Below are 11,458 nucleotides of genomic sequence, written 5' to 3' on the forward strand. Positions count from 1 at the left end.
CGTGACAGCCTCTTTCCCACTGGTGCCCTGGTGCACTCTGGAAGGAGGGGCGTGCCTGCCCCTCCCCTGTACGCCTGTGTGCACAGTTAGCAGGGTTAGCGATAAGCCGGAAGCACAGTCCAGCTCGGAGCAAACATGAAGCCTGTCCCTGTGCTATTAGTGGTGTCGTTTCCAGGGGAAATGTGGTGTTGTGATTACACAGACCAACCAGGTTGCACGACAGGCTGAAGTATGAGCTTTTCTGCCCGTTGTCGCAAAATGATCATTGTGTTCGCCCTGAAGCATTTGTCTTTGTTGTGCACATGCGGTTACGTGTTCTTTGGTAAATGCTGCAGATGCACAGAGTAGTGGCATACGGCTCTCATGATTTGACATGAGGGAGAAACACATTCCACAAGGTCACTTTCTCCTGTGTGGTGGCTGCTCCCTTTCATCCCCAGCAGCTCCCGCACACACTGCTCGTTCTCACTTCTCCACCTCACTTCTTACTCTCTGTAGCTGGCCGCCCCTCCCATGTCGCAGACCTTACTTACACATTGCCAGGGACAACCTCCCTGGAGGAATTGTGTGTATTTGCTGCCTCCATTTCCTCCCTCCTGCTCCCTCCTCAGCCTACTCCAGTCTGGCTTCGCCCCTGTGACCTGGCTGATACAGCTCTGGCCACGGCTGGCACTTGCCTTCCTATCCTTCCTACCACCTCCAGTAGGTGTACTGGATTCTTACCTCCCTTGACCTCTCAGCGGTGACAGTGCTTGCTCGCCCTCCTCTGGGTCTCCAGACCCTCCCTGCGCTCTGGCTTTTTCTCCTTGTTGCCCTGTGCAGGTTCCTTCCATCCATCTCTAAGCTCCAGGCTTCGTGTCCAGATGCCAACCGGACATTTCCACTTTGATATCTTGCTGGAACCTCATATCCAACAGATTCCAAACTTACCAAATTACACAAGCTCGAAACCTGTTCTCACTGACCCTTCTATCTCCTTATCTTCCAAATCCACAAAGAAACCAGCTCTGGTCAAAATTCTGCACATCGGCTGTTCTCAAGGCCATCTGTGCTGTCTCCAGTATGTCCTTCTCTCATCTGAATTCCTGCATTAGCAACCCTCTCCTGCTCCTGGTATTCTCCCCAGTTTATTCTCCTGACTGCATTCAGGGTGATGCTTCTAAAAGCATCCTCTTCATGTCACTTCTCCACTTAACCCTCTGAGTGCCAACCAGTATCCTAGGAACTATGCTGAAACTGCCAAGGCATTTTTGCTGATTTTACAGCAGTTTAGGAAAACAAATTATGAATCGCAAGTAAATGAAGTTACATATTCAAAAACTTAAGGAAACCTTTACTACATAAGTAATCTGTACTTAGGTGCCATCTGTCAATAAAGAGTGAACTACTAGCATCTAATAGTGACACTGCAGGAGGAGCGCGATCGCGCTCCCCAGCACTCTAGGGGTTAAACTCCTCCCCATTTCTGTAATATCTTGTACCCAGCTCGATGGGGGCCTCTTCAGAGCAGGTGTTCTCACCTGCATACACAGGTACGAAAGCACCAGTGTTCATGGGGAGGTGGAGAAGGGAGTCATTCCTCTCCGCACAGCAGGACTTAATGACTGTCCCACCTGCACATCACTCACTCCTGCCCTCCAAAGTTCCTGATCCTGGCTCCTGTCCCTCCCGGCGCTTCCATCCTTCCCCACTCACACCTCTTGACCTGTTCCCGCGCCCCAGCCCCTGCCTCTCGCATCTGTTGAACTTCTATTTACGCCCCCCCTTCTTATTCAGAGTAACTCAACGCTTTGCTAAATGTTATAATCCCTAAATTTCGTCCCTGTCTTGTCTTAGTTTGGGTTCCCCTTGAAGCAGATTCTGAACAAGGATGCTATCTCTTCTGACTCCACTGTGTGAGAGCTGTGTGACCCTTCTGTGCCTCCGTTTTCTCATCTTTAAAACTCCACTTTATAAGATTGTAGTGAAAATTAAGTTTCATGCATGGGAAGTACTTAAAACTCTGCCTGACCTGTAGTAGTAGTCAATCAAACTTACTATGATGGCAGTAATAACTGCTATTATTAAAAATGTAACTTCTCACAGGTTTCCGTCCTTGGCCTGTGTAGAACAGGTTAGAGCCCCTTATTACTGTGCCCCAGCAGCACCCTGTGTCTCCTTTAAATGGTCATTGCTGGTTCGATGAGGGGGGAGGATGACATCATCCTGCTCACCATTCAGTGCCTAGCCCAGTGCCTGGAACATGGTATATAGTATGTACTATGTACTCAATAAATACTTCTTGAACAGAATTAGTCAAATGACTTGTATAAAGAACATTTCAATTATGCCATGTTTCTTACCCATTTAAAAAATAAAACATAGCAAACAAAGGATGACTGTGTTCCAGGGGGTTGTCTTTAAGCCCCACATTGCCGAGGGAGCCTGGGCAAGCTCTCCCTGGTTACGGGCCTTTGTCCAGCCCCCAGATTCTTGCATGATGTGCTAATAGTGTGTAATGAGGATAGGGGACAGTTTTAGGACACTCAGGGCTTCCCTCGTCGTTGTGTGTTTTTCCTGTTAGCTGATGAGAAAATGTCATCATTTGCTTGGGCTTGCAGGTTCTTTCCTAGTTATGGGGAATTTTTCAAGCTGACTATAATGAGAAGGTCTCAAAAACCACAGAGAGGTCTGGTATGTTCTCTTCAAGTTAAACATAATGTCCCTTCTTATTTTCACTTTTGATCATCTGTGTTTGTGAGATGACTTCTCCAAGTATATTGAAAGAACCTAGCATCAGAAATAGGGTCTGTTTTATTTTGATGTTTGCACCTTGACATTCTTTAAACTCTCATGTCAAATCAGAAGCCTTCTTCAGGACTTCTAATTTCCCTTTCCTTTTTCCTTTCTTCCTTCTTTCTTCTCTTCCCTCCTTCCTTTTTTCCTTCTTTCCCTCCTTCCTTCCTTCATTTATTTCAGTATATTCGATACACACACACACACACACACACACAAATAAAAAGCGTAATATGCAAATGGACCGAACGGCCGAACAGTGGAATGACCATCCGTGATCATACTATGACACCCACTGGCAGCAGGCCAGCCAAGGAGGTGCAATGCAATTGGTCAGGTCCCAGCCATCACCCCAGGATCACCCCACCGAGGGAGACCCAGGCCACCAGCCGGGGGGGGGGGGGCGATCATTTGGGGGGCTCCACAATCGCCCCAAAGAGGGAGGCCCAGGCCACCGACTGGCAGGCTGCGGCGGGTGAGCGGGGCCTCCCTCTGTGAGTGAAGCCCAGCTCCTGGGTGCCAGCAGCCAGAGGGAAGCCCAGGTCCCAGGTGCCAGCAGCTGGTGGGAAGGAAGACCTACTTTTGCACTAATTTTGTGCATTGGGCCTCTAGTATATGTATAATATATATAATCCTATATTATAAAAGGCTAACATGCAAATCAACCTAACAGCGGAACAACCGGTTGCTATGACGGGCACTGACCACTAGGGGAACACGCTCAACGCAGGAGCTGCCCCCTGATGGTCAGTGCGCTCCCACAGGGGGAGCACTGCTCAGCCAGAAACCCTGAGCTGGGCTGGCGAGTGCGACGGCAGCGGCCGGAGCCTCTCCTACCTCTGCAGCAACACTAAGGATGTCTGATTGCTAGCTTAGGCCCGCTCCCTGCTGTCAGTCAGATGTCCCCTGAGGGCTCCTGGACAGTGAGAGGGTGCAGGCCAGACTGAGGGACCCCCCTCCCCCGAGTGAATGATTTTCACGCACCAGACCTCTAGTAATATATATATATATAAATAACATGTATAATTATTAATTATGGTAAAATACATACAGAATAAAATGTACTATCTTAACTATTTTTAAGAGTATGGTTCGGTGGCAGTAAGTATGTCCACATTATTGAACTGCCAGCCATCACCACCATTCATCTCAGAACTCTTTCTTCTTGCAAAACTGAAACTCCATACCCATTGAACACTAATTCCCCGTTCCCCATCTCCCCAGCCTCTGGCAACCACAATTCTGCTTTCTGTCTCTGTGAATCTGACTACTGTAGGGACCTCATATCAGTGGCAGACTCATAGTATTTGTCTTTTTCTTTCTGCCTTACTTCACTTCGCATCATGTCCTCTAGGTTCATCCATGTTGTAGCTTGTGTTAGAATTATCCTTCTTTTTAAGGCTGAAGCATGGCATTATATATTTTGTTCAGCATCTTTCCCTTTTAATAGTAACTTTTAACAGGTTATAATCTTAGAAGTTTATAAAAATGGGGTTGGGGGGAGATTCAGGTGTTTAACTACCCTTCCAATGAGGCATTAAAAAAATAGTGACCTTTGAACAAGTTTGGGACAGTGCACATGAGAGGGAAAACGTTTCTGGGACATTTATTTCTAATTTTTTTATCCACCTGTGCTCAAAATCCAATATTCAGATTGGTAAGCGTCAAAATGTTTCGCCTTCCGTAGGGTTGATCAGGGCTTTGTATTCACATTTGTTTATCCATCACCCATGGTGGGCATTCTGTTGCTTCCAGTTTTTAGCTATTGTGAATAACGCTACTATGAACACATGTACACAAATGTCTCTTTGATCCCCAGTAGGGGGCGTACAGGAGGCAGCCAATCAATGATTCTCATCATTGATGTTTCTCTCTCTCTCTCCCTCTCCCTTCCTCTCTGAAGTCAATAAAAATATATTTTTAAAAAATCAGGCAGATTTTTGTGGCTATAGATATTCTGTATTTTGAAATTTAACTGTTAATAATAGCATCATCTTTTGAAACATATTTTTATTGATTTGCCCACTACTGGGGATCAAGCCCGTAATCTGGGCATGTGCCCTGATTGAGAATCATACCGTGACCTCCTGGTTCATAGGTCAACCACTGAGCCACGTCGGCTGGGCAATAATAGCATCTTCTTGATGTATGAGTCCTATTATTGTGATACTAGTATTTATTCTTTCTCATCAAAACAACATATGACAATCATAGAAAATTTGTAAGGAATAGCAAAAATACTACAGACAATCACACTACCTAATGGAAACCATTATTAACATCTTGCTGCATATCCTTCTGGTGTTTATAATGTGAGCTTTTATATATTTAAGGTCATATTGTTTTATACTTCTTTCTTGTACTTAATAAAGTATAAGCATTCTCTTTTTTAAATGGGCTTTGTAAACATTTTAATTATTTTGTATGACTAAGAAATAGTTATTGGATATACATTAGCTTCAATAACATTTTTCCAACTCAATGTTTCTCATAGAGGTCAAATAATATTATAAAGAATTAATGAAAAATCCTAATTCTCTACCCCTTAAGCTTTTTTTAAAAAATATGTTTTTACTGATTTTTTAGAGACAAAAGGGAAGGGAGAGGGAGGGAGAGAGAGAGAGAAACATCAATGAGAGAGAAACATCAATTGGCCACCTCCTGCACACCCCCTACCTGGGCATGTGCCCTGACCTGGAATCAAACCGGCAACCTCTAGGTTCGTGGGATGACGCTCAACCAACTGGGCCACAATGGCCAGGGCAAACTTTTTAAATGTATTCTTTTCTGTTTTCCTTTTGAGATCAGCTTCTCTTACCCCCACCATTTGCTTGTCCCCCCCCCCCTTCTAACTTCCTATATCTGGCAACATTTCACCTAACATCATATTTCATAATTTGCAGTGTCATTAAGTATTCTCCAAAAACCATCATTTAAACATATGAGTTTATTATAATTTATTTAGTCACATGCTCCCCTCCACTTTAGGATGTTTACATTGTTCTCAACATTATGTTATTGTAAGGATGTCCTTGTACAACTATCTTCCTGTGTATCCGTGATTGTTTCTTTCGGAGATATTTATAGGCATGTTATGAGTCAAAACAGTTTGTTGGCTTATAGAAAGGTATTGCAGATTTTCTGAAATGATTGGCTCACCTCACTTCACTAGCTTTATTCTCTTCTTTTAAATCCTCACCCAAGAATATGTTTATTGATTTTGAGAGGAGAAGGGGAGAAGGAGAAGCATCGATGCAGTTGCCTTCCATATGCACCCTGACAGGGCATTGAACCAACAATTTAACTTTACTCTTATTGTTGTCCATCTTTGTGAATTTGATTGGTGAAAACTTGGTGTTTGCTAGTGAAATTCAACACTTTTTCATGTTAATTGGCCTTTTATATTTTGGGGTGAAGAGTCTATTAGTATTATTTACCTTTTACAATGATCTATAATAATAAAAGCGTAATATGCTAATTAGACCAGACGTCCTTCCAGACGAAGCCAGGGCTGCGAAGGAAGCCCGGTCCCAGCTGCCTGCTGGTGGCCGGAGGGAAGCCCAGGTCCTGGGTGCCAGAGGGAGGCCGGTGCCAGCAGCTGGGGGAAGGAAGGCCTACTCTTGCACAAAATTCATGCATCGGGCCTCTAGTAATCATATAAAGTCTATTACCATGTTGCAAGTATCTTATTTTTTGTTTACCTTTCAGTTTTGTCTGCTGCTATTGGACATACAGGAGTTTTACATGTTAATGTAGGGAAGATGGATTCAGTTATGCTTTTTGTTACTTTCCTCATTGCTTTTATAAAGCTAAGACTTCCTATCTCAAATTCATAAATATTTTTCTAATTTTTTTCTTTTTTCCCCTCTTATATTTAACTTTTGACTCTCTACACTATTAATTTTGGTGAAGATTATAAAGTAGGAGATACATTATTTTTCCTAGAATATTATCTGGTTCTCATGTTTGTCCAAAATCCCAGGAAAGCTGTGATATGAACCAAGACAAGTGCTTTTTCTTATTTCGGTGCCTTGATTGTCCCACTGTAAGAAGTGAGGAGGCTGTGGTAGCCCTGTGGAGGGCAGGAGCCCCTTGGAAGCTTTCCCCCTCAGCCCAGAACTTCCCTGGTATTTCTGGGTAACTGGTTCATCTTTCCTTAAGTTAGTCAACCAGTGTGACAGCAAGTTGAGTAAGAGGATTACAGTGCCATTTAATACTCTGTACCCTGGACAATTTGTGCTTCTCACCTTTGCTAACTGTTCTTAACCTACCTCAGGCTCCCTTCTGAAAGGCTTCTGTCTTTCCTAATAATTTCTCCTTTTGCCCAGCTACCTCTTGTGCTTCAGAATTAAAGAAGGATGAGCTACTTCTCAAGAAATACCCAGAAATGGTTGCTGGCCCTGACCTGGCCCTGCCACTTGCCCAGAGCTGTGGCATAAATTTGTTGTAAAGGTTGAAATAAAAATAGGGAAAGCATTTTGAAAAATGGGAGACACTGAAGTGATAAAAGTAATAGCTTGAGATATAAATACCTGCTCTCAGCCTTGTTGTGTATTAGCAGGATTAACAAATTATTATTAACATATTAGTAACAGAAATGGCATTGAGAAACAAAACAGCCACGGGCCACACCTTTTGAGTTTCAAATACGTTCATGTTAACATCTTCCGCAGCACAGAGAATATGTCTTCAGGCATTTTTGTACAATAAAGTCACCTATCAGTCGACCCATTATTCTTATTAAAGTGTTTTAACATGCATCTTCACTTTCTGATTTTGACTGAGTGAACGTGGTCTGCGGCGTAACTTACATCACACACAGGAGGATTCAGGTACTCTGTGATGGTGACCCTATTACCAGCTTTCGTGCCTCAGATGAAAACTGTGTGGACCTGACATTTCCTTCTTGAGAACGTATTTGCTGTAATAAAATACAGTGATTACTTGTAATCTGTAGAACTTGCGTGGAGTCTGGCTAAACCGAAACCATTTTTTTCTCTGATCCGGGAACACACAGCCCTCCATAGCAAATAAAGCATAAGTACTTGTACATAGCTGCAGCCGATGTTTTGTTTGATTACACTTATGGATGCCCTGATCTTTAAATAACATTGAAAAATCGCCTTTACGTAATCTTTGAGTGGGTATGATTGTCAGAGAAACAGTCCCTTTATTAATTAAACTTTCATTTCTCACTGCACTGCTTTGATCTCGTAACATTTTTTTAAATGCCCTGAAGGCTTACTCTCAAAGCTTCCAAATAAATTATGATTTCTCAAAAGCCACAGTATGTTCATGGCTCGATGAGTCCCACAGACAGTATTTGTAAACCCCTGTTAAGTTTTTCTTCGTGTGCTCGTCTGCTGCATAATTTCCTCTGCTGTTGGGTCACATGATTCCTCCCCTCCATGATACACGCACTTAAAATTTTTACTTCCTGATTGAGCCATCGAGATTATGTAAAATGTAAATCCGGCTAAATACCTAACAACAGGAATTTTAAGAGAAAAATGCTGTCTTCTTTTTCTGTTTCATTATTGACGCCTGAAAAAATCCGAGTGCTTCCCTGTTTGTATTTGGAAACACGAGACTGTTAGGGATTGTTTTTGTCCCTTCCCTTTCAGATTGAGTCAGAGTTTGCTTTCATTATAAAAATAATGTACCGGGGAGAGAGACCGTGGGAGTGGTATGGTGGCAGGACTGAAACCATCCAAATGGTTCCGATCACACAGAGCCGTTCGCTTACCTGTTAGTCTTTCCGGTCGGCATGAAGAGTGCAGCATCTCTCAAAGGTAACGATTTGATATTTCAGAATCGTAAATGGCCTCTCAGCCCTTCTGCCGCCTCCTATAAATTGCAGTAATTCCTAGCAGGCTGGGTGACACTTGTTCTATCATGGATCTTAAAATCCCTCACATTTTCTCAAAGCAGTTCTGAAGTTGTCATAGTAACAGCATGATGTTTGGAGGGGCTTTTTAGTAGTTCTTTAGCTAGAGTAAATTAATTTTATGAACTCTGGATGTTTCTGTTTTCACTCCTCTGACAAACAAGGGCCATCGTTGCTCAAATATGTATTTCATGTTCGTTATTTCTTGGTGACTAGTTAAAGGACTTGGTGTGTGTGTGTGTGTGTGTGTGTGTGTGTGTGTGTGTTTTAAGTTTCAGGAAAGGAACAAGAATGTTACCAGTTGATTTCACATAGGTTAAACTTGGATTTTTAGTTACTTCTCTATAAAATCGTACTACCATTGTAGGACCAGAATTCAGTTTTATTATGGGTTATGAGAGATGTTCCCCCAAATTTAATGACTTATGTCCAGGTGTTTCAACTACCCTTTGCTTTGATTCTGATCTATTTGGAATAAGAACTGAGGAACACGGGAGGGAAATCTGTCAGACTTACAGGAGAAAATTACTTCTTTAAAAATGCAACACTCATCCAACAGCACAAGCATGTTCCACCAGAGGGGGTAGGGGTGGGGGGCGGGGGGGGGAGAGGATATGTCTGGCTTTGTCAAAATTAAAACTTCAATACTCCTTGCAACTAAAAAAATATAGTAAAGTAAATTATAATCTAGGAAAGTCTGCAGGAATATTTTATGGGGAGAAAGTAGGTCAGGATCTCCTATTAGCAAGTCTCTGTGGCAGAAATTCTTGCCAATATGGCCATCGGGGAGCGAGGGAGCCTCTCTCTTGGGCAGGGAGAGGGTCAGAAGAAAGAATGGTCTGTGCTAGGTCTGGACGCTGAGACTTTAAAAAGTGTCACATGTTTGATGCTTTTGTGTTCTTGTGAAAGTGATCAGAGAGATGGGACACTTACAGCAGCTGTCATGTGAGTTCCGTGGGTTTAATGCTCACGCCAGTATCCTCTCGGCTCTGGGGCGTGTTGGTCCAGCCGGGGCGGCAGGAAGGTGCAGCCAGCAGCGGCGAAGGTGCTAATGCCGGGCCGGTGATGTCAGGAGGGACCAGACAGCGCTTTAAAACACGGCAGTAAACAAGGTGAAAGTGTCCCTCTTTGCTGGAAGGAGGTTTGTTTTTATGAGCGGGACAGGACACGGATGAAGTATTTTCAAAACAAACATCCAATCTGTATGCTTTGTTTGTTTGTTTACTTTTTGGATTTTAAAAAATTAACCCGATGAGATTTAGTGAGGGCTGCATTTTTAAGCAGACTTATCCTGTTTTCCTGTTCTTTTTTAAATTGATTCTCTCAAAAAATCTTGAGTTTTCACAGAGAAATGAAAATACTCCTGATCTTAAATGCAGGTTTAGTGAGCAAGATGGGACCCAGTACAGGGCAAATGCCGATCACAGTCACCAGTAAAATATGCCTTCTAATTTTGTACCTTTTGCTCTTTTTTAAATGTGCGTTGAGTGCGAGAAAGTGAGTGGTGCAGAATACTGCTGACGGCGTGGTTCTCGTCTTCATACAGTTTCCAACCTTGAACCTGAGAATGTCAGAGGCTGGCGTCTCTGGACACCCATCTGAGCAGTTATCTGCCGGTGCCCGGCTCCTGAGCGAACGCGTGGGTGTCCCGGGCGTGTGTGGTAACAGCAGTGGTGACACGGAGCGCCCAGAGGTCGCCTCGCTCTCTCCTGGGGATCCCTGGTCCGTGCTGCCTCTGATGAACTGTGAACTTGGGGCGTCCTGGCAAGCGCAGGCGTTTGGGAGTCCACGGCAAACCTGGACGTCGCATAAGCCCAGCTTTTAAAGTGAAAGCAGGGCCTTGGGGAAGGACCGACTCGCCTACTGCGCTGGAAAACAAAGTAAGTGCTGTTTGTTTCTCCCTTAGTCACTCCTCTGCGTGTTTTCTCTTGCTCGCGTTGTTAGACAGCCAGTATCTGACAGATGCCGAGTGTAACCCTTCACTGGGAAGGAGGGTATGAAGTCTGTTCAGTCGTTCATTGCTGCCTTGATCTTTTCTGTCCTCCTGTATCTAGCCTGCTGGCTTGCTTGTTAGAGATAGCCAGAGACGGAAAGGTCTTATCCATGAGAAAACAAGTTGTTGTTGGGTTTTAATGGTTCAAGAACTTTGCCATCAATTAAATGACAGTGACACAGACGAGGCTTTTTACGTGCCAGGAGCACATCGAGCTCAACAGCCCCAGTTCACTGCCCTTGTTCTCGCTGGGAAGCAGGAAGAGGTGTGTGTACAAGACAAATACAGTGTCCCCGTGAGGGGACTGCAGAAATTAGGTGGGAATGGCTTCTGGACAAGAGGCTGCAATTTAAAAACCAGATTGGTAGTTACAAAATAGTCACTGGGTGTAAAGTACAGCACGGAATATAATCAATAACATTGTAACAACTATGTATGGTGTCAGGCTACTAATACACAGTAACGCTCAACGTAAACGTAATTGAAAAATAACAACAAAAGAGAAAGAAAGAGAGAGAGAGAGAGAGAGAGAGAAAGAGAAAGAAAGAGGAAGGAGAAACAGAGAGAGAGAGAGAGAGAGAGAGAGAGAGAGAGAGAGAGAGAGAAAAGAAAAAAGGAAAGAAAGGAAAGGAAAGGAAAGAAAAGACAAAAGAAAAGAAAAGAAAAGAGAAAAGAAAGAAAGTCAATCAGTCGGACAGGAATGGAAAGGAACTGAGAAATAGAAACTGTTTAATGATGTTGGGAAAAAAACAGATTTAATATAAAAATGGGATAAAGTGTATAAAGAACCTAACCTTGTCAAC

The 11,458-nt window shown here is 43.5% G+C and overlaps 1 long non-coding RNA gene across 1 annotated transcript in view; it reads left to right on the forward strand.

Annotated features, from left to right (window-relative positions):
- The window catches only part of LOC111825915, a 44,964-nt gene extending 33,811 nt beyond the window's left edge, over positions 1–11,153 (forward strand). The window contains exon 4 of the long non-coding RNA XR_002829150.1: positions 10,151–11,153. This is a non-coding gene — a long non-coding RNA (uncharacterized LOC111825915). The remainder of the gene's footprint in view (positions 1–10,150) is intronic.
- Positions 11,154–11,458: the final 305 nt, after the last annotated feature.

This window comes from Myotis lucifugus, unplaced genomic scaffold (assembly GCF_000147115.1).
Source record: "Myotis lucifugus unplaced genomic scaffold, Myoluc2.0 scaffold_46, whole genome shotgun sequence".
NCBI classification, from domain to species: Eukaryota; Metazoa; Chordata; class Mammalia; order Chiroptera; family Vespertilionidae; genus Myotis; species Myotis lucifugus.